The 19,929-nt window shown below is 44.4% G+C and overlaps 30 non-coding genes across 30 annotated transcripts; all 30 read right to left on the bottom strand.

Annotated features, from left to right (window-relative positions):
* Nucleotides 1–113: 113 nt before the first annotated feature.
* On the bottom strand, nt 114–185 carry trnag-ucc (transfer RNA glycine (anticodon UCC)). The gene has a single exon. It is a non-coding gene; the product is annotated as a tRNA-Gly (tRNA).
* A 443-nt stretch (nt 186–628) lies between these two features.
* On the bottom strand, nt 629–701 carry trnam-cau (transfer RNA methionine (anticodon CAU)). The gene has a single exon. It is a non-coding gene; the product is annotated as a tRNA-Met (tRNA).
* A 182-nt stretch (nt 702–883) lies between these two features.
* On the bottom strand, nt 884–955 carry trnag-ucc (transfer RNA glycine (anticodon UCC)). The gene has a single exon. It is a non-coding gene; the product is annotated as a tRNA-Gly (tRNA).
* Nucleotides 956–1,404: 449 nt separating this feature from the next.
* On the bottom strand, nt 1,405–1,477 carry trnam-cau (transfer RNA methionine (anticodon CAU)). Its single transcript has one exon. It is a non-coding gene; the product is annotated as a tRNA-Met (tRNA).
* A 693-nt stretch (nt 1,478–2,170) lies between these two features.
* trnam-cau (transfer RNA methionine (anticodon CAU)) lies at nt 2,171–2,243 on the bottom strand. Its single transcript has one exon. It is a non-coding gene; the product is annotated as a tRNA-Met (tRNA).
* A 182-nt stretch (nt 2,244–2,425) lies between these two features.
* trnag-ucc (transfer RNA glycine (anticodon UCC)) lies at nt 2,426–2,497 on the bottom strand. The gene has a single exon. It is a non-coding gene; the product is annotated as a tRNA-Gly (tRNA).
* A 449-nt stretch (nt 2,498–2,946) lies between these two features.
* Nucleotides 2,947–3,019, bottom strand: trnam-cau (transfer RNA methionine (anticodon CAU)). Its single transcript has one exon. It is a non-coding gene; the product is annotated as a tRNA-Met (tRNA).
* A 693-nt stretch (nt 3,020–3,712) lies between these two features.
* trnam-cau (transfer RNA methionine (anticodon CAU)) lies at nt 3,713–3,785 on the bottom strand. The gene has a single exon. It is a non-coding gene; the product is annotated as a tRNA-Met (tRNA).
* A 182-nt stretch (nt 3,786–3,967) lies between these two features.
* On the bottom strand, nt 3,968–4,039 carry trnag-ucc (transfer RNA glycine (anticodon UCC)). Its single transcript has one exon. It is a non-coding gene; the product is annotated as a tRNA-Gly (tRNA).
* A 449-nt stretch (nt 4,040–4,488) lies between these two features.
* trnam-cau (transfer RNA methionine (anticodon CAU)) lies at nt 4,489–4,561 on the bottom strand. The gene has a single exon. It is a non-coding gene; the product is annotated as a tRNA-Met (tRNA).
* Nucleotides 4,562–5,264: 703 nt separating this feature from the next.
* Nucleotides 5,265–5,337, bottom strand: trnam-cau (transfer RNA methionine (anticodon CAU)). Its single transcript has one exon. It is a non-coding gene; the product is annotated as a tRNA-Met (tRNA).
* Nucleotides 5,338–5,519: 182 nt separating this feature from the next.
* trnag-ucc (transfer RNA glycine (anticodon UCC)) lies at nt 5,520–5,591 on the bottom strand. Its single transcript has one exon. It is a non-coding gene; the product is annotated as a tRNA-Gly (tRNA).
* A 449-nt stretch (nt 5,592–6,040) lies between these two features.
* Nucleotides 6,041–6,113, bottom strand: trnam-cau (transfer RNA methionine (anticodon CAU)). Its single transcript has one exon. It is a non-coding gene; the product is annotated as a tRNA-Met (tRNA).
* A 945-nt stretch (nt 6,114–7,058) lies between these two features.
* trnag-ucc (transfer RNA glycine (anticodon UCC)) lies at nt 7,059–7,130 on the bottom strand. The gene has a single exon. It is a non-coding gene; the product is annotated as a tRNA-Gly (tRNA).
* Nucleotides 7,131–7,579: 449 nt separating this feature from the next.
* trnam-cau (transfer RNA methionine (anticodon CAU)) lies at nt 7,580–7,652 on the bottom strand. Its single transcript has one exon. It is a non-coding gene; the product is annotated as a tRNA-Met (tRNA).
* A 182-nt stretch (nt 7,653–7,834) lies between these two features.
* trnag-ucc (transfer RNA glycine (anticodon UCC)) lies at nt 7,835–7,906 on the bottom strand. Its single transcript has one exon. It is a non-coding gene; the product is annotated as a tRNA-Gly (tRNA).
* Nucleotides 7,907–8,355: 449 nt separating this feature from the next.
* On the bottom strand, nt 8,356–8,428 carry trnam-cau (transfer RNA methionine (anticodon CAU)). The gene has a single exon. It is a non-coding gene; the product is annotated as a tRNA-Met (tRNA).
* Nucleotides 8,429–9,373: 945 nt separating this feature from the next.
* On the bottom strand, nt 9,374–9,445 carry trnag-ucc (transfer RNA glycine (anticodon UCC)). The gene has a single exon. It is a non-coding gene; the product is annotated as a tRNA-Gly (tRNA).
* Nucleotides 9,446–9,894: 449 nt separating this feature from the next.
* On the bottom strand, nt 9,895–9,967 carry trnam-cau (transfer RNA methionine (anticodon CAU)). The gene has a single exon. It is a non-coding gene; the product is annotated as a tRNA-Met (tRNA).
* Nucleotides 9,968–10,149: 182 nt separating this feature from the next.
* On the bottom strand, nt 10,150–10,221 carry trnag-ucc (transfer RNA glycine (anticodon UCC)). The gene has a single exon. It is a non-coding gene; the product is annotated as a tRNA-Gly (tRNA).
* A 704-nt stretch (nt 10,222–10,925) lies between these two features.
* Nucleotides 10,926–10,997, bottom strand: trnag-ucc (transfer RNA glycine (anticodon UCC)). The gene has a single exon. It is a non-coding gene; the product is annotated as a tRNA-Gly (tRNA).
* A 449-nt stretch (nt 10,998–11,446) lies between these two features.
* trnam-cau (transfer RNA methionine (anticodon CAU)) lies at nt 11,447–11,519 on the bottom strand. Its single transcript has one exon. It is a non-coding gene; the product is annotated as a tRNA-Met (tRNA).
* A 182-nt stretch (nt 11,520–11,701) lies between these two features.
* On the bottom strand, nt 11,702–11,773 carry trnag-ccc (transfer RNA glycine (anticodon CCC)). Its single transcript has one exon. It is a non-coding gene; the product is annotated as a tRNA-Gly (tRNA).
* A 449-nt stretch (nt 11,774–12,222) lies between these two features.
* Nucleotides 12,223–12,295, bottom strand: trnam-cau (transfer RNA methionine (anticodon CAU)). The gene has a single exon. It is a non-coding gene; the product is annotated as a tRNA-Met (tRNA).
* A 702-nt stretch (nt 12,296–12,997) lies between these two features.
* Nucleotides 12,998–13,070, bottom strand: trnam-cau (transfer RNA methionine (anticodon CAU)). The gene has a single exon. It is a non-coding gene; the product is annotated as a tRNA-Met (tRNA).
* Nucleotides 13,071–15,317: 2,247 nt separating this feature from the next.
* Nucleotides 15,318–15,390, bottom strand: trnam-cau (transfer RNA methionine (anticodon CAU)). The gene has a single exon. It is a non-coding gene; the product is annotated as a tRNA-Met (tRNA).
* Nucleotides 15,391–15,572: 182 nt separating this feature from the next.
* On the bottom strand, nt 15,573–15,644 carry trnag-ucc (transfer RNA glycine (anticodon UCC)). The gene has a single exon. It is a non-coding gene; the product is annotated as a tRNA-Gly (tRNA).
* Nucleotides 15,645–16,092: 448 nt separating this feature from the next.
* Nucleotides 16,093–16,165, bottom strand: trnam-cau (transfer RNA methionine (anticodon CAU)). Its single transcript has one exon. It is a non-coding gene; the product is annotated as a tRNA-Met (tRNA).
* Nucleotides 16,166–16,866: 701 nt separating this feature from the next.
* Nucleotides 16,867–16,939, bottom strand: trnam-cau (transfer RNA methionine (anticodon CAU)). Its single transcript has one exon. It is a non-coding gene; the product is annotated as a tRNA-Met (tRNA).
* A 701-nt stretch (nt 16,940–17,640) lies between these two features.
* On the bottom strand, nt 17,641–17,713 carry trnam-cau (transfer RNA methionine (anticodon CAU)). Its single transcript has one exon. It is a non-coding gene; the product is annotated as a tRNA-Met (tRNA).
* Between the last annotated feature and the right edge of the window lie 2,216 nt (nt 17,714–19,929).

Genomic DNA, 19,929 nt, shown 5'->3' with positions numbered 1-19,929 from the left:
AGGAGTAATGCTTCTTTCAGTTTCTATAATGCAGCAGGATATTGATGACATGCTGTTCAGCTGGACTATAAGCACCTGAAGACACTCACAGAGAAGGAGGTCATAAGTAAGGCTGCGTTGGCCGGGAATCGAACCCGGGTCAAATGCTTGGAAGGCAGCTATGCTAGCCACTATACCACCAACGCCAAAGTTTAAAAAGTTTCGTAGCGATTATCTTTTATCTTTCCACAAACCTGCTAGCAGTATGTCTGGTCCAGGTCTGGTGTTGTGATACAATTGTAACAGTCAACAAGTATATGGCCCTCGTCACAGATTTTGCTGTTGCCGAATTTTGTTGTTGCTCGATTGGCTACTGTTGCAGTTGAAATCTTAGCCATGGGATGCGGATGACTGTACAGATGCTTGCATCTGAGATCAGTTTGGGCTAGATGTTGAAATTGGAAGGTTTGTGGATCCGCTATGAGACGAGTAATGGTATCTACTTCTAAAGAAGTTCTTTTGCACAGTTATGGAAGTACGCTGGGCTGATGCCAGATGAGTGACATAAAAACATCTATTAGAATCTGTGGGAGAGTGATTTTGTAAAAGTGCAGCTATGCATGGGAACTGTTTCAGCAAGTAAATAAACTGCCCCGTGTGAGGGTCGAACTCACGACCTTCAGATTATGAGACTGACGCGCTACCGACTGCGCTAACGAGGCTTTCACTGGCATAAGCAGCCCTGTTTTGCCAGTGTGCTAACTCATCTGGAAGGCAGATTTATAGATTGATGGAGTAATGCTTGTTTCAGTTTCTATAACACAGCGGGTTATTGATAACATGCTGTTCAGCTGGACTATTAGCACCTGAAGACACTCACAGAGAAGGAGGTCATAAGTAAGGCTGCGTTGGCCGGGAATCGAACCCAGGTCAACTGCTTGGAAGGCAGCTATGCTAGCCACTATACCACCAACGCCAAAGTTTAAAAAGTTTTGTAGCGATTATCTTTTATCTTTCCACAAACCTGCTAGCTGTATGTCTGGTTCTGGTCCAGGTCTGGTGTTGTGATACAAGTGTAACAGTCAACAAGTATATGGCCCTCGTCACAGATTTTGCTGTTGCCGAATTTTGTTGTTGCTCGATTGGCTACTGTTGCAGTTGAAATCTTAGCCATGGGATGCGGATGACTATACAGATGCTTGCATCTGAGATCAGTTTGGGCTAGATGTTGAAATTGGAAGGTTTGTGGATCCGCTATGAGACGAGTAATAGTATCTACTTCTGAAGAAGTTCTTTTGCACAGTTATGGAAGTACGCTGGGCTGATGCCACATGAGTGACATAAAAACATCTATTAGAATCTGTGGGAGAGTGATTTTGTAAAAGTGCAGCTATGCATGGGAACTGTTTCAGCAAGTAAATAAACTGCCCCGTGTGAGGGTCGAACTCACGACCTTCAGATTATGAGACTGACACGCTACCGACTGCGCTAACGAGGCTTTCACAGCCCTGTTTTGCCAGTGTGCTAACTCATCTGGAAGGCAGATGTATAGATTGAAGGAGTAATGCTTCTTTCAGTTTCTATAATGCAGCAGGATATTGATGGCATGCTGTTCAGCTGGACTATAAGCACCTGAAGACACTCACAGAGAAGGAGGTCATAAGTAAGACTGCGTTGGCTGGGAATTGAACCCGGGTCAACTGCTTGGAAGGCAGCTATGCTAGCCACTATACCACCTACGCCGAAGTTGAAAAAGTTTCGTAGCGATTATCTTTTATCTTTCCACAAACCTGCTAGCAGTATGTCTGGTTCTGGTCCAGGTCTGGTGTTGTGATACAAGTGTAACAGTCAACAAGTATATGGCCCTCGTCACAGATTTTGCTGTTGCCGAATTTTGTTAATACTCGATTGCCTACTGTTGCAGGTGAAATCTTAGCCATGGGATGCGGATGACTGTACAGATGCTTGCATCTGAGATCAGTTTGGGCTAGACGTTGAAATTGGAAGGTTTGTGGATCCGCAATGAGACGAGTAATGGTATCTTCTTCTGAAGAAGTTCTTTTGCACAGTTATGGAAGTACGCTGGGCTGATGCCACATGAGTGACATAAAAACATCTATTAGAATCTGTGGGAGAGTGATTTTGTAAAAGTGCAGCTATGCATGGGAACTGTTTCAGCAAGTAAATAAACTGCCCCGTGTGAGGGTCGAACTCACGACCTTCAGATTATGAGACTGACGCGCTACCGACTGCGCTAACGAGGCTTTCACTGGCATAAGCAGCCCTGTTTTGCCAGTGTGCTAACTCATCTGGAAGGCAGATTTATAGATTGATGGAGTAATGCTTGTTTCAGTTTCTATAACACAGCGGGTTATTGATAACATGCTGTTCAGCTGGACTATTAGCACCTGAAGACACTCACAGAGAAGGAGGTCATAAGTAAGGCTGCGTTGGCCGGGAATCGAACCCAGGTCAACTGCTTGGAAGGCAGCTATGCTAGCCACTATACCACCAACGCCAAAGTTTAAAAAGTTTTGTAGCGATTATCTTTTATCTTTCCACAAACCTGCTAGCTGTATGTCTGGTTCTGGTCCAGGTCTGGTGTTGTGATACAAGTGTAACAGTCAACAAGTATATGGCCCTCGTCACAGATTTTGCTGTTGCCGAATTTTGTTGTTGCTCGATTGGCTACTGTTGCAGTTGAAATCTTAGCCATGGGATGCGGATGACTATACAGATGCTTGCATCTGAGATCAGTTTGGGCTAGATGTTGAAATTGGAAGGTTTGTGGATCCGCTATGAGACGAGTAATAGTATCTACTTCTGAAGAAGTTCTTTTGCACAGTTATGGAAGTACGCTGGGCTGATGCCACATGAGTGACATAAAAACATCTATTAGAATCTGTGGGAGAGTGATTTTGTAAAAGTGCAGCTATGCATGGGAACTGTTTCAGCAAGTAAATAAACTGCCCCGTGTGAGGGTCGAACTCACGACCTTCAGATTATGAGACTGACACGCTACCGACTGCGCTAACGAGGCTTTCACAGCCCTGTTTTGCCAGTGTGCTAACTCATCTGGAAGGCAGATGTATAGATTGAAGGAGTAATGCTTCTTTCAGTTTCTATAATGCAGCAGGATATTGATGGCATGCTGTTCAGCTGGACTATAAGCACCTGAAGACACTCACAGAGATTGAGGTCATAAGTAAGACTGCGTTGGCTGGGAATTGAACCCGGGTCAACTGCTTGGAAGGCAGCTATGCTAGCCACTATACCACCTACGCCGAAGTTGAAAAAGTTTCGTAGCGATTATCTTTTATCTTTCCACAAACCTGCTAGCAGTATGTCTGGTTCTGGTCCAGGTCTGGTGTTGTGATACAAGTGTAACAGTCAACAAGTATATGGCCCTCGTCACAGATTTTGCTGTTGCCGAATTTTGTTAATACTCGATTGCCTACTGTTGCAGGTGAAATCTTAGCCATGGGATGCGGATGACTGTACAGATGCTTGCATCTGAGATCAGTTTGGGCTAGACGTTGAAATTGGAAGGTTTGTGGATCCGCAATGAGACGAGTAATGGTATCTTCTTCTGAAGAAGTTCTTTTGCACAGTTATGGAAGTACGCTGGGCTGATGCCACATGAGTGACATAAAAACATCTATTAGAATCTGTGGGAGAGTGATTTTGTAAAAGTGCAGCTATGCATGGGAACTGTTTCAGCAAGTAAATAAACTGCCCCGTGTGAGGGTCGAACTCACGACCTTCAGATTATGAGACTGACGCGCTACCGACTGCGCTAACGAGGCTTTCACTGGCATAAGCAGCCCTGTTTTGCCAGTGTGCTAACTCATCTGGAAGGCAGATTTACAGATTGATGGAGTAATGCTTGTTTTAGTTTCTATAACGCAGCGGGTTATTGATGACATGCTGTTCAGCTGGACTATAAGCACCTGAAGACACTCTCAGAGAAGGAGGTCATAAGTAAGGCTGCGTTGGCCGGGAATCGAACCCGGGTCAAATGCTTGGAAGGCAGCTATGCTAGCCACTATACCACCAACGCCAAAGTTTAAAAAGTTTCGTAGCGATTATCTTTTATCTTTCCACAAACCTGCTAGCAGTATGTCTGGTTCTGGTCCAGGTCTGGTGTTGTGATACAATTGTAACAGTCAACAAGTATATGGCCCTCGTCACAAATTTTGCTGTTGCCGAATTTTGTTGATCCTTGATTGGCTACTGTTGTAGGTGAAATCTTAGCCATGGGATGCGGATGACTGTACAGATGCTTGCATCTGAGATCAGTTTGGGCTAGACGTTGAAATTGGAAGGTTTGTGGATCCGCAATGAGACGAGTAATGGTATCAACTTCTGAAGAAGTTCTTTTGCACAGTTATGGAAGTACGCTGGGCTGATGCCACATGAGTGACATAAAAACATCTATTAGAATCTGTGGGAGAGTGATTTTGTAAAAGTGCAGCTATGCATGGGAACTGTTTCAGCAAGTAAATAAACTGCCCCTTGTGAGGGTCGAACTCACGACCTTCAGATTATGAGACTGACGCGCTACCGACTGCGCTAACGAGGCTTTCACTGGCATAAGCAGCCCTGTTTTGCCAGTGTGCTAACTCATCTGGAAGGCAGATTTATAGATTGATGGAGTAATGCTTGTTTCAGTTTCTATAACGCAGCGGGTTATTGATGACATGCTGTTCAGCTGGACTATAAGCACCTGAAGACACTCACAGAGAAGGAGGTCATAAGTAAGGCTGCGTTGGCTGGGAATCGAACCCGGGTCAACTGCTTGGAAGGCAGCTATGCTAGCCACTATACCACCTACGCCGAAGTTGAAAAAGTTTCGTAGCGATTATCTTTTATCTTTCCACAAACCTGCTAGCAGTATGTCTGGTTCTGGTCCAGGTCTGGTGTTGTGATACAAGTGTAACAGTCAACAAGTATATGGCCCTCGTCACAGATTTTGCTGTTGCCGAATTTTGTTAATCCTCGATTGCCTACTGTTGCAGGTGAAATCTTAGCCATGGGATGCGGATGACTGTACAGATGCTTGCATCTGAGATCAGTTTGGGCTAGACGTTGAAATTGGAAGGTTTGTGGATCCGCAATGAGACGAGTAATGGTATCTTCTTCTGAAGAAGTTCTTTTGCACAGTTATGGAAGTACGCTGGGCTGATGCCACATGAGTGACATAAAAACATCTATTAGAATCTGTGGGAGAGTGATTTTGTAAAAGTGCAGCTATGCATGGGAACTGTTTCAGCAAGTAAATAAACTGCCCCGTGTGAGGGTCGAACTCACGACCTTTAGATTATGAGACTGACGCGCTACCGACTGCGCTAACGAGGCTTTCACTGGCATAAGCAGCCCTGTTTTGCCAGTGTGCTAACTCATCTGGAAGGCAGATTTATAGATTGATGGAGTAATGCTTGTTTCAGTTTCTATAACGCAGCGGGTTATTGATGACATGCTGTTCAGCTGGACTATAAGCACCTGAAGACACTCACAGAGAAGGAGGTCATAAGTAAGGCTGCGTTGGCCGGGAATCGAACCCGGGTCAACTGTTTGGAAGGCAGCTATGCTAGCCACTATACCACCAACGCCAAAGTTTAAAAAGTTTCGTAGCGATTATCTTTTATCTTTCCACAAACCTGCTAGCAGTATGTCTGGTTCTGGTCCAGGTCTGGTGTTGTGATACAATTGTAACAGTCAACAAGTATATGGCCCTCGTCACAGATTTTGCTGTTGCCGAATTTTGTTGATGCTTGATTGGCTACTGTTGTAGGTGAAATCTTAGCCATGGGATGCGGATGACTGTACAGATGCTTGCATCTGAGATCAGTTTGGGCTAGACGTTGAAATTGGAAGGTTTGTGGATCCGCAATGAGACGAGTAATGGTATCAACTTCTGAAGAAGTTCTTTTGCACAGTTATGGAAGTACGCTGGGCTGATGCCACATGAGTGACATAAAAACATCTATTAGAATCTGTGGGAGAGTGATTTTGTAAAAGTGCAGCTATGCATGGGAACTGTTTTAGGAAGTAAATAAACTGCCCCGTGTGAGTGTTGAACTCACGACCTTCAGATTATGAGGCTGACGCGCTACCTACTGCGCTAACGAGGCTTTCACTGACATAAGCAGCCCTGTTTGCCAGTGTGCTAACACATCTGGAAGGCAGATGTATAGATTGAAGGAGTAATGCTTCTTTCAGTTTCTATAATGCAGCAGGATATTGATGACATGCTGTTCAGCTGGACTATAAGCACCTGAAGACACTCACAGAGAAGGAGGTCATAAGTAAGGCTGCGTTGGCTGGGAATCGAACCCGGGTCAACTGCTTGGAAGGCAGCTATGCTAGCCACTATACCACCTACGCCGAAGTTGAAAAAGTTTCGTAGCGATTATCTTTTATCTTTCCACAAACCTGCTAGCAGTATGTCTGGTTCTGGTCCAGGTCTGGTGTTGTGATACAAGTGTAACAGTCAACAAGTATATGGCCCTCGTCACAGATTTTGCTGTTGCCGAATTTTGTTAATACTCGATTGCCTACTGTTGCAGGTGAAATCTTAGCCATGGGATGCGGATGACTGTACAGATGCTTGCATCTGAGATCAGTTTGGGCTAGACGTTGAAATTGGAAGGTTTGTGGATCCGCAATGAGACGAGTAATGGTATCTTCTTCTGAAGAAGTTCTTTTGCACAGTTATGGAAGTACGCTGGGCTGATGCCACATGAGTGACATAAAAACATCTATTAGAATCTGTGGGAGAGTGATTTTGTAAAAGTGCAGCTATGCATGGGAACTGTTTCAGCAAGTAAATAAACTGCCCCGTGTGAGGGTCGAACTCACGACCTTCAGATTATGAGACTGACGCGCTAACGAGGCTTTCACTGGCATAAGCAGCCCTGTTTTGCCAGTGTGCTAACTCATCTGGAAGGCAGATTTACAGATTGATGGAGTAATGCTTGTTTCAGTTTCTATAACGCAGCGGGTTATTGATGACATGCTGTTCAGCTGGACTATAAGCACCTGAAGACACTCACAGAGAAGGAGGTCATAAGTAAGGCTGCGTTGGCTGGGAATCGAACCCGGGTCAACTGCTTGGAAGGCAGCTATGCTAGCCACTATACCACCAACGCCAAAGTTTAAAAAGTTTCGTAGCGATTATCTTTTATCTTTCCACAAACCTGCTAGCAGTATGTCTGGTTCTGGTCCAGGTCTGGTGTTGTGATACAATTGTAACAGTCAACAAGTATATGGCCCTCGTCACAAATTTTGCTGTTGCCGAATTTTATTGATGCTTGATTGGCTACTGTTGTAGGTGAAATCTTAGCCATGGGATGCGGATGACTGTACAGATGCTTGCATCTGAGATCAGTTTGGGCTAGACGTTGAAATTGGAAGGTTTGTGGATCCGCAATGAGACGAGTAATGGTATCTTCTTCTGAAGAAGTTCTTTTGCACAGTTATGGAAGTACGCTGGGCTGATGCCACATGAGTGACATAAAAACATCTATTAGAATCTGTGGGAGAGTGATTTTGTAAAAGTGCAGCTATGCATGGGAACTGTTTCAGCAAGTAAATAAACCGCCCCGTGTGAGGGTCGAACTCACGACCTTCAGATTATGAGACTGACGCGCTACCGACTGCGCTAACGAGGCTTTCACTGGCATAAGCAGCCCTGTTTTGCCAGTGTGCTAACTCATCTGGAAGGCAGATTTATAGATTGATGGAGTAATGCTTGTTTCAGTTTCTATAACGCAGCGGGTTATTGATGACATGCTGTTCAGCTGGACTATAAGCACCTGAAGACACTCACAGAGAAGGAGGTCATAAGTAAGGCTGCGTTGGCCGGGAATCGAACCCGGGTCAACTGTTTGGAAGGCAGCTATGCTAGCCACTATACCACCAACGCCAAAGTTTAAAAAGTTTCGTAGCGATTATCTTTTATCTTTCCACAAACCTGCTAGCAGTATGTCTGGTTCTGGTCCAGGTCTGGTGTTGTGATACAATTGTAACAGTCAACAAGTATATGGCCCTCGTCACAGATTTTGCTGTTGCCGAATTTTGTTGATGCTTGATTGGCTACTGTTGTAGGTGAAATCTTAGCCATGGGATGCGGATGACTGTACAGATGCTTGCATCTGAGATCAGTTTGGGCTAGACGTTGAAATTGGAAGGTTTGTGGATCCGCAATGAGACGAGTAATGGTATCAACTTCTGAAGAAGTTCTTTTGCACAGTTATGGAAGTACGCTGGGCTGATGCCACATGAGTGACATAAAAACATCTATTAGAATCTGTGGGAGAGTGATTTTGTAAAAGTGCAGCTATGCATGGGAACTGTTTTAGGAAGTAAATAAACTGCCCCGTGTGAGTGTTGAACTCACGACCTTCAGATTATGAGGCTGACGCGCTACCTACTGCGCTAACGAGGCTTTCACTGACATAAGCAGCCCTGTTTGCCAGTGTGCTAACACATCTGGAAGGCAGATGTATAGATTGAAGGAGTAATGCTTCTTTCAGTTTCTATAATGCAGCAGGATATTGATGGCATGCTGTTCAGCTGGACTATAAGCACCTGAAGACACTCACAGAGAAGGAGGTCATAAGTAAGGCTGCGTTGGCTGGGAATCGAACCCGGGTCAACTGCTTGGAAGGCAGCTATGCTAGCCACTATACCACCTACGCCGAAGTTGAAAAAGTTTCGTAGCGATTATCTTTTATCTTTCCACAAACCTGCTAGCAGTATGTCTGGTTCTGGTCCAGGTCTGGTGTTGTGATACAAGTGTAACAGTCAACAAGTATATGGCCCTCGTCACAGATTTTGCTGTTGCCGAATTTTGTTAATACTCGATTGCCTACTGTTGCAGGTGAAATCTTAGCCATGGGATGCGGATGACTGTACAGATGCTTGCATCTGAGATCAGTTTGGGCTAGACGTTGAAATTGGAAGGTTTGTGGATCCGCAATGAGACGAGTAATGGTATCTTCTTCTGAAGAAGTTCTTTTGCACAGTTATGGAAGTACGCTGGGCTGATGCCACATGAGTGACATAAAAACATCTATTAGAATCTGTGGGAGAGTGATTTTGTAAAAGTGCAGCTATGCATGGGAACTGTTTCAGCAAGTAAGTAAACTGCCCCGTGTGAGGGTCGAACTCACGACCTTCAGATTATGAGACTGACGCGCTAACGAGGCTTTCACTGGCATAAGCAGCCCTGTTTTGCCAGTGTGCTAACTCATCTGGAAGGCAGATTTACAGATTGATGGAGTAATGCTTGTTTCAGTTTCTATAACGCAGCGGGTTATTGATGACATGCTGTTCAGCTGGACTATAAGCACCTGAAGACACTCACAGAGAAGGAGGTCATAAGTAAGGCTGCGTTGGCCGGGAATCGAACCCGGGTCAACTGCTTGGAAGGCAGCTATGCTAGCCACTATACCACCAACGCCAAAGTTTAAAAAGTTTCGTAGCGATTATCTTTTATCTTTCCACAAACCTGCTAGCAGTATGTCTGGTTCTGGTCCAGGTCTGGTGTTGTGATACAATTGTAACAGTCAACAAGTATATGGCCCTCGTCACAAATTTTGCTGTTGCCGAATTTTATTGATGCTTGATTGGCTACTGTTGTAGGTGAAATCTTAGCCATGGGATGCGGATGACTGTACAGATGCTTGCATCTGAGATCAGTTTGGGCTAGACGTTGAAATTGGAAGGTTTGTGGATCCGCAATGAGACGAGTAATGGTATCTTCTTCTGAAGAAGTTCTTTTGCACAGTTATGGAAGTACGCTGGGCTGATGCCACATGAGTGACATAAAAACATCTATTAGAATCTGTGGGAGAGTGATTTTGTAAAAGTGCAGCTATGCATGGGAACTGTTTCAGCAAGTAAATAAACCGCCCCGTGTGAGGGTCGAACTCACGACCTTCAGATTATGAGACTGACGCGCTACCGACTGCGCTAACGAGGCTTTCACTGGCATAAGCAGCCCTGTTTTGCCAGTGTGCTAACTCATCTGGAAGGCAGATTTATAGATTGATGGAGTAATGCTTGTTTCAGTTTCTATAACGCAGCGGGTTATTGATGACATGCTGTTCAGCTGGACTATAAGCACCTGAAGACACTCACAGAGAAGGAGGTCATAAGTAAGGCTGCGTTGGCCGGGAATCGAACCCGGGTCAACTGCTTGGAAGGCAGCTATGCTAGCCACTATACCACCAACGCCAAAGTTTAAAAAGTTTTGTAGCGATTATCTTTTATCTTTCCACAAACCTGCTAGCAGTATGTCTGGTTCTGGTCCAGGTCTGGTGTTGTGATACAATTGTAACAGTCAACAAGTATATGGCCCTCGTCACAAATTTTGCTGTTGCCGAATTTTGTTGATGCTTGATTGGCTACTGTTGTAGGTGAAATCTTAGCCATGGGATGCGGATGACTGTACAGATGCTTGCATCTGAGATCAGTTTGGGCTAGACGTTGAAATTGGAAAGTTTGTGGATCCGCAATGAGACGAGTAATGGTATCAACTTCTGAAGAAGTTCTTTTGCACAGTTATGGAAGTACGCTGGGCTGATGCCACATGAGTGACATAAAAACATCTATTAGAATCTGTGGGAGAGTGATTTTGTAAAAGTGCAGCTATGCATGGGAACTGTTTCAGCAAGTAAATAAACTGCCCCGTGTGAGGGTCGAACTCACTACCTTCAGATTATGAGACTGACGCGCTACCGACTGCGTTAACGAGGCTTTCACTGGCATAAGCAGCCCTGTTTTGCCAGTGTGCTAACTCATCTGGAAGGCAGATTTATAGATTGATGGAGTAATGCTTGTTTCAATTTCTATAACGCAGCAGGTTATTGATGACATGCTGTTCAGCTGGACTATAAGCACCTGAAGACACTCACAGAGAAGGAGGTCATAAGTAAGGCTGCGTTGGCCGGGAACCGAACCCGGGTCAACTGCTTGGAAGGCAGCTATGCTAGCCACTATACCACCAACGCCAAAGTTTAAAAAGTTTTGTAGCGATTATGTTTTATCTTTCCACAAACCTGCTAGCAGTATGTCTGGTTCTGGTCCAGGTCTGGTGTTGTGATACAAGTGTAACAGTCAACAAGTATATGGCCCTCGTCACAGATTTTGCTGTTGCCGAATTTTGTTGTTGCTCGATTGGCTACTGTTGCAGTTGAAATCTTAGCCATGGGATGCGGATGACTGTACAGATGCTTGCATCTGAGATCAGTTTGGGCTAGATGTTGAAATTGGAAGGTTTGTGTATCCGCTATGAGACGAGTAATGGTATATACTTCTGAAGAAGTTCTTTTGCACAGTTATGGAAGTACGCTGGGCTGATGCCACATGAGTGACATAAAAACATCTATTAGAATCTGTGGGAGAGTGATTTTGTAAAAGTGCAGCTATGCATGGGAACTGTTTCAGCAAGTAAATAAACTGCCCCGTGTGAGGGTCGAACTCACGACCTTCAGATTATGAGACTGACGCGCTACCGACTGCGCTAACGAGGCTTTCACTGGCATAAGCAGCCCTGTTTTGCCAGTGTGCTAACTCATCTGGAAGGCAGATATATATTTTGATGGAGTAATGCTTGTTTCAGTTTCTATAACGCAGCGGGTTATTGATGACATGCTGTTCAGCTGGACTATAAGCACCTGAAGACACTCACAGAGAAGGAGGTCATAAGTAAGGCTGCGTTGGCCGGGAATCGAACCCAGGTCAACTGCTTGGGAGGCAGCTATGCTAGCCACTATACCACCAACGCCAAAGTTTAAAAAGTTTTGTAGCGATTATCTTTTATCTTTCCACAAACCTGCTAGCAGTATGTCTGGTTCTGGTCCAGGTCTGGTGTTGTGATACAAGTGTAACAGTCAACAAGTATATGGCCCTCGTCACAGATTTTGCTGTTGCCGAATTTTGTTGTTGCTCGATTGGCTACTGTTGCAGTTGAAATCTTAGCCATGGGATGCGGATGACTGTACAGATGCTTGCATCTGAGATCAGTTTGGGCTAGATGTTGAAATTGGAAGGTTTGTGGATCCGCTATGAGACGAGTAATGGTATCTACTTCTGAAGAAGTTCTTTTGCACAGTTATGGAAGTACGCTGGGCTGATGCCACATGAGTGACATAAAAACATCAATTAGAATCTGTGGGAGAGTGATTTTGTAAAAGTGCAGCTATGCATGGGAACTGTTTCAGGAAGTAAATAAACTGCCCCGTGTGAGGGTTGAACTCACGACCTTCAGATTATGAGACTGATGCGCTACCGACTGCGCTAACGAGGCTTTCACTGACATAAGCAGCCCTGTTTGCCAGTGTGCTAACACATCTGGAAGGCAGATGTATAGATTGAAGGAGTAATGCTTCTTTCAGTTTCTATAATGCAGCGGGATATTGATGACATGCTGTTCAGCTGGACTATAAGCACCTGAAGACACTCACAGAGAAGGAGGTCATAAGTAAGGCTGCGTTGGCCGTGAATCGAACCCAGGTCAACTGCTTGGAAGGCAGCTATGCTAGCCACTATACCACCAACGCCAAAGTTGAAAAAGCTTTGTAGCGATTATCTTTTATCTTTCCACAAACCTGCTAGCAGTATGTCTGGTTCTGGTCCAGGTCTGGTGTTGTGATACAAGTGTAACAGTCAACAAGTATATGGCCCTCGTCACAGATTTTGCAGTTGCCGAATTTAGTTGATGCTCGATTGGCTACTGTTGCAGGTGAAATCTTAGACTTGGGATGCGGATGACTGTACAGATGCTTGCATCTGAGATCAGTTTGAGCTAGACGTTGAAATTGGAAGGTTTGTGGATCCGCTATGAGACGAGTAATGGTATCTACTTCTGAAGAAGTTCTTTTGCACAGTTATGGAAGTACGCTGGGCTGATGCCACATGAGTGACATAAAAACATCTATTAGAATCTGTGGGAGAGTGATTTTGTAAAAGCGCTGCTATGCATGGGAACTGTTTCAGGAAGTAAATAAACCGCCCCGTGTGAGGGTCGAACTCACGACCTTCAGATTATGAGACTGTCGCGCTACCGACTGCGCTAACGAGGCTTTCACTGACATAAGCAGCCCTGTTTGCCAGTGTGCTAACACATCTGGAAGGCAGATATACAGATTGATGGAGTAATGCTTGTTTCAGTTTCTATAATGCAGCGGGATATTGATGACATGCTGTTCAGCTGGACTATAAGCACCTGAAGACACTCACAAAGAAGGAGGTCATAAGTAAGGCTGCGTTGGCCGTGAATCGAACCCAGATCAACTGCTTGGAAGGCAGCTATGCTAGCCACTATACCACCAACGCCAAAGTTGAAAAAGCTTTGTAGCGATTATCTTTTATCTTTCCACAAACCTGCTAGCAGTATGTCTGGTTCTGGTCCAGGTCTGGTGTTGTGATACAAGTGTAACAGTCAACAAGTATATGGCCCTCGTCACAGATTTTGCTGTTGCTGAATTTTGTTGATGCTCGATTGGCTACTGTTGCAGGTGAAATCTTAGCCATGGGATGCGGATGACTGTACAGATGCTTGCATCTGAGATCAGTTTGGGCTAGACGTTTAAATTGGAAGGTTTCTGGATCCGCTATGAAACAAGTAATGGTATCTACTTCTGAAGAAGTTCTTTTGCACAGTTATGGAAGTACGCTGGGCTGATGCCACATGAGTGACATAAAAACATCTATTAGAATCTGTGGGAGAGTGATTTTTGTAAAAGTGCAGCTATGCATTGGAACTGTTTCAGCAAGTAAATAAACTGCCCTGTGTGAGGGTCGAACTCACGATCTTCAGATTATGAGACTGACGCGCTACCGACTGCACCAACGAGGCTTTCACTGGCATTAGCAGCCCTGTTTTGCCAGTGTGCTAACTCATCTGGAAGGCAGATATATAGATTGATGGAGTAATGCTTGTTTCAGTTTCTATAACGCAGCGGGTTATTGATGACAAGCTATTCAGCTGGACTATAAGCACCTGAAGACACTCACAGAGAAGGAGGTCATAAGTAAGGCTGCGTTGGCCGGGAATCGAACCCAGGTCAACTGCTTGGAAGGCAGCTATGCTAGTCACTATACCACCAACGCCGAAATTGAAAAAGCTTTGTAGCGATTATCTTTCCACAAACCTGCTAGCATTATGTCTGGTTCTGGTCCAGGTCTGGTGTTGTGATACAAGTGTAACAGTCAACAAGTATATGGCCCTCGTCACAGATTTTGCTGTTGCCGAATTTTGTTGTTGCTCGATTGGCTACTGTTGCAGGTGAAATCTTAGCCATGGGATGCGGATGACTGTACAGATGCTTGCATCTGAGATCAGTTTGGGCTAGAAGTTGAAATTGGAAGGCTTGTGGATCCGCTATGAGACGAGTAATGGTATCTACTTCTGAAGAAGTTCTATTGCACAGTTATGGAAGTACGCTGGGCTGATTCCACATGAGTGACATAAAAACATCAATTAGAATCTGTGGGTGAGTGATTTTGTAAAAGTGCAGCTATGCATGGGAACTGTTTCAGCAAGTAAATAAACCGCCCCGTGTAAGGGTTGAACTCACGACCTTCAGATTATGAGGCTGACGTGCTACCGACTGCGCTATCGAGGCTTTCACTCACATAAGCAGCCCTGTTTGCCAGTATGCTAACACATCTGGAAGGCAGATGTACAGATTGATGGAGTAATGCTTCTTTCAATTTCTATAACGCAACGGGTTATTGATGACATGCAGTTCAGCTGGACTATAAGCACCTGAAGACACTCACAGAGAAGGAGGTCATAAGTAAGGCTGCGTTGGCCGGGAATCGATCCCGGGTCAACTGCTTGGAAGGCAGCTTTACTAGCCACTATACCACCAACACCGAAGTTGAAAAAGCTTTGTAGCAATTATCTTTTATCTTTCCACAAACCTGCTAGCATTATGTCTGGTTCTGGTCCAGGTCTGGTGTTGTGATACAAGTGTAACAGTCAACAAGTATATGGCCCTCGTCACAGATTTTGCTGTTGCCGAATTTTTTTGTTGTTCGATTGGCTACTGTTGCAGGTGAAATCTTAGCCATGGGATGCGGATGACTGTACAGATGCTTGCATCTGAGATCAGTTTGGGCTAGACGTTGAAATTGGAAGGTTTGTGGATCCGCTATGAGACGAGTAATGGTATCTACTTCTGAAGAAGTTCTTTTGCACAGTTATGGAAGTACGCTGGGCTGATGCCACATGAGTGACATAAAAACATCATTTAGAATCTGTGGGAGAGTGATTTTGTAAAAGTGCAGCTATGCATGGGAACAGTTTCAGCAAGTAAATAAAATGCCCCGTGTGAGGGTCGAACTCACGACCTTCAGATTATGAGACTGACGCTCTACCGACTGCGCTAACGAGGCTTTCACTGGCATAAGCAGCCCTGTTTTGCCAGTGTGCTAACTCATCTGGAAGGCAGATATATAGATTGAAGGAGTAATGCTTCTTTAAGTTTCTGTAATGCAGCAGGATATTGATGACATGCTGTTCAGCTGGACTATAAGCACCTGAAGACACTCACAGAGAAGGAGGTCATAAGTAAGGCTGCGTTGGCCGGGAATCGAACCCGGGTCAACTGCTTGGAAGGCAGCTATGCTAGCCACTATACCACCAACGCCTAAATTGAAAAAGCTGTGTAGCGATTATCTTTTATCTTTCCACAAACCTGCTAGCAGTATGTCTGGTTCTGGTCCAGGTCTGGTGTTGTGATACAAGTGTAACAGTCAACAAGTATATGGCCCTCGTCACAGATTTTGCTGTTGCCGAATTTTGTTGTTGCTCGATTGGCTACTGTTGCAGGTGAAATCTTAGCCATGGGATGCGGATGACTGTACAGATGTTTGCATCTGAGATCAGTTTGGGCTAGACGTAGAAATTGGAAGGTTTGTGGATCCGCAATGAGACGAGTAATGGTATCTACTTCTGAAGTAGTTCTTTGCATAGTTATGGAAGTACGCTGGGCTGATGCCAAATGAGTGACTTATAAACATCTATTAGAGTCTGTGGAAGAGTGATTTTGTAAAAGTGCAGCTATGCATGGGAACTATTTTGGCAATTAAATTAGCTGCCCCGTGTGAGGGTTGAACTCACTACCTTCAGATTATGAGACTGACACGCTACCGACTGCGCTAACGAGGCCTTCACTGACGTAAGCAGCCCTGTTTGCCAGTGTGCTAACAGATCTGGAAGGCAGATATATAGATTGATGGAGTAATGCTTCTTTCAGTTTCTATAACGCAGCGGGATATTGATGACATGCAGTTCAGCTGGACTATAAGCACCTGAAGACACTCACAGAGAAGGAAGTCATAAGTAAGGCTGCGTTGGCCGGGAATCGATCCCGGGTCAACTGCTTGGAAAGCAGCTTTACTAGCCACTATACCACCAACACCGAAGTTGAAAAAGCTTCGTAGCAATTATCTTTTATCTTTCCACAAACCTGCTAGCAGTATGTCTGGTTCTGGTCCAGGTCTGGTGTTGTGATACAAGTGTAACAGTCAACAAGTATATGGCCCTCGTCACAGATTTTGCTGTTGCCGAATTTTGTTGTTGCTCGATTGGCTACTGTTGCAGGTGAAATCTTAGCCATGGGATGCGGATGACTGTACAGATGTTTGCATCTGAGATCAGTTTGGGCTAGACGTAGAAATTGGAAGGTTTGTGGATCCGCAATGAGACGAGTAATGGTATCTACTTCTGAAGAAGTTCTTTGCACAGTTATGGAAGTACGCTGGGCTGATGCCAAATGAGTGACTTAAAAACATCTATTAGAGTCTGTGGAAGAGTGATTTTGTAAAAGTGCAGCTATGCATGGGAACTATTTTGGCAATTAAATTAGCTGCCCCGTGTGAGGGTTGAACTCACTACCTTCAGATTATGAGACTGACGCGCTACCGACTGCGCTAACGAGGCTTTCACTGACGTAAGCAGCCCTGTTTGCCAGTGTGCTAACAGATCTGGAAGGCAGATATATAGATTGATGGAGTAATGCTTCTTTCAGTTTCTATAACGCAGCGGGTTATTGATGACATGCAGTTCAGCTGGACTATAAGCACCTGAAGACACTCACAGAGAAGGAAGTCATAAGTAATGCTGCGTTGGCCGTGAATCGATCCTGGGTCAACTGTTTGGAAGGCAGCTTTACTAGCCACTATACCACCAACACCGAAGTTGAAAAAGCTTCGTAGCAATTATCTTTTATCTTTCCACAAACCTGCTAGCAGTATGTCTGGTTCTGGTCCAGGTCTGGTGTTGTGATACAAGTGTAACAGTCAACAAGTATATGGCCCTCGTCACAGATTTTGCTGTTGCCGAATTTTGTTGTTGCTTGATTGGCTACTGTTGCAGGTGAAATCTTAGCCATGGGATGCGGATGACTGTACAGATGTTTGCATCTGAGATCAGTTTGGGCTAGACGTAGAAATTGGAAGGTTTGTGGATCCGCAATGAGACGAGTAATGGTATCTACTTCTGAAGAAGTTCTTTGCACAGTTATGGAAGTACGCTGGGCTCATGCGACATGAGTGACATAAAAACATCTATTAGATTCTGTGGAAGAGTGATTTTGTAAAAGTGCAGCTATGCATGGGAACTATTTCAGCAAGTAAATAAGCTGCCCCGTGTGAGGGTCGAACTCACGACCTTCAGATTATGAGACTGACGTGCTACCGACTGTGCTAACGAGGCTTTCACTAACGTAAGCAGCCCTGTTTGCCAGTGTGCTAACAGATCTGGAAGGCAGATACATAGATTGATGGAGTAATGCTTCTTTCAGTTTCTATAACGCAGCAGGTTATTGATGACATGCTGTTCAGCTGGACTATAAGCACCTGAAGACACTCACAGAGAAGGAGTTCATAAGTAAGGCTGCGTTGGCCAGGAATCGATCCCGGGTCATCTGCTTGGAAGGCAGCATTACTAGCCACTATACCACCAAGGCCGAAGTTGACAAAGTTTTGTAGCGATTATCTTTTATCTTTCCACAAACCTGCTAGCATTATGTCTGGTTCTGGTCCAGGTCTGGTGTTGTGATACAAGTGTAACAGTCAACAAGTATATGGCCCTCGTCACAGATTTTGCTGTTGCCGAATTTTGTTGTTGTTCGATTGGCTACTGTTGCAGGTGAAATCTTAGCCATGGGATGCGGATGACTTTACAGATGCTTGCATCTGAGATCAGTTTGGGCTAGACGTTGAAATTGGAAGGTTTGTGGATCCGCTATGAGACGAGTAATGGTATCTACTTCTGAAGAAGTTCTTTTGCACAGTTATGGAAGGACGCTGGGCTGATGCCACATGAGTGACATAAAAACATCTATTAGAATCTGTGGGAGAGTGATTTTGTAAAAGTGCAGCTATGAATGGGAACTGTTTCAGCAAGTAAATAAACTGCCCTGTGTGAAGGTTGAACTCACGACCTTCAGATTATGAGACTGACGCGCTACCCACTGTGCTAATGAGGCTTCCACTGATGTAAGCAGCCCTGTTCGCCAGTGTGCTAACACATCTGGAAGGCAGATATATAGATTGATGGAGTAATGCTTCTTTCAGTTTCTATAATGCAGCGGGATATTGATGACATGCTGTTCAGCCAGACTATAAGCACCTGAAGACACTCACAGAGAAGGAGATCATAAGTAAGGCTGCGTTGGCCGGGAACTGAACCCAGGTCAACTGCTTGGAAGGCAGCATTACTAGCCACTATACCACCAAGGCCGAAGTTGACAAAGTTTCGTAGCGATTATCTTTTATCTTTCCACAAACCTGCTAGCAGTATGTCTGGTTCTGGTCCAGGTCTGGTCTTGTGATAGAAGTGTAATAGTCAACAAGTATATGGCCCTCGTCACAGATTTTGCTGTTGCTGAATTTTGTTGTATTTTGCTGAATTTTGAATTTTGCTGTATCACAGGACTGGATATGTTTACAAGGCCATAGTACTGAAGGGGTGTGGCCATCCCACACAGTGACAAGCCCATTCATTCACCTCATCTAGGCCTTTTACTAGGGATTTAAGGTCCTGTTTTTCCTCTCAGACCCTAGAACACACTGCCAGGCTCAGATTCCCGATCCCACATCCTGCTGAAGCCCTTCCCAAGATCAGACACTACTTTTGTTTTCCTTGTTCTCATAGTAAAATGATGGTCTTTGCCTTTTATGCATCATCACTGTTCTGTTAATTACACATGACCTAATCTAAGTATTATACAAACCAAGCATCATTACTTAGAGATGTCATGATGTGGAAAATCCTTATTCAGTTAATAATTTTCGCCACAGGTGCTGACAGTGTGTCTACAGTGAAATGGGTCTGTGTACAAAGAGGGTGATATGTAACAATCCCATATTCCTATGGTGACAGATATAAAACTCATGTGAAATACTGGTGCAGAGGGTATAATGTGAGGTCATGTACTCCCATAGTACACATTGACTCTCCACAGGAGGGTAAAGTGTCAGTCAGAGATGATCCTGACCAGCGAGTCTTCACTGTGACCATCAACAATCTGACAGCTGAGGACTCCGACCGGTACTGGTGTGGTGTGAAGATCAGTGGAGCCTCTTTGATCAGGTTAATCTGTCAGTCACTGATGGCAAGATATCTGTACTGCAGACTGTAGCCAATGAGATGCACAGTATGTAACATGTCACTGAGTCAAAAAGGAAGGACCTTAACACAAACACTGATGGAAAAAATGTTTTAATATTTTAAAAATCTGCATTTTAATTTAATTCAGCATGATAAACGAGACTTGGAAGAAGTAACAGTGTCAGCTAAATCGGGTGACTTCATGAGGTTAAATATGATAAGTAATATTTTAAAAAATGTTAGTTTATTGTCCAAACATTTACATACAGTATGTATGTTGTAATGGGCTGATATTCATAAACATTTCATTGCTATGC

This window comes from Brienomyrus brachyistius, chromosome 4, assembly GCF_023856365.1.
Source record: "Brienomyrus brachyistius isolate T26 chromosome 4, BBRACH_0.4, whole genome shotgun sequence".
Classification (NCBI taxonomy): Eukaryota; Metazoa; Chordata; class Actinopteri; order Osteoglossiformes; family Mormyridae; genus Brienomyrus; species Brienomyrus brachyistius.
This window is presented reverse-complemented; position numbering and strand designations above follow the sequence as displayed.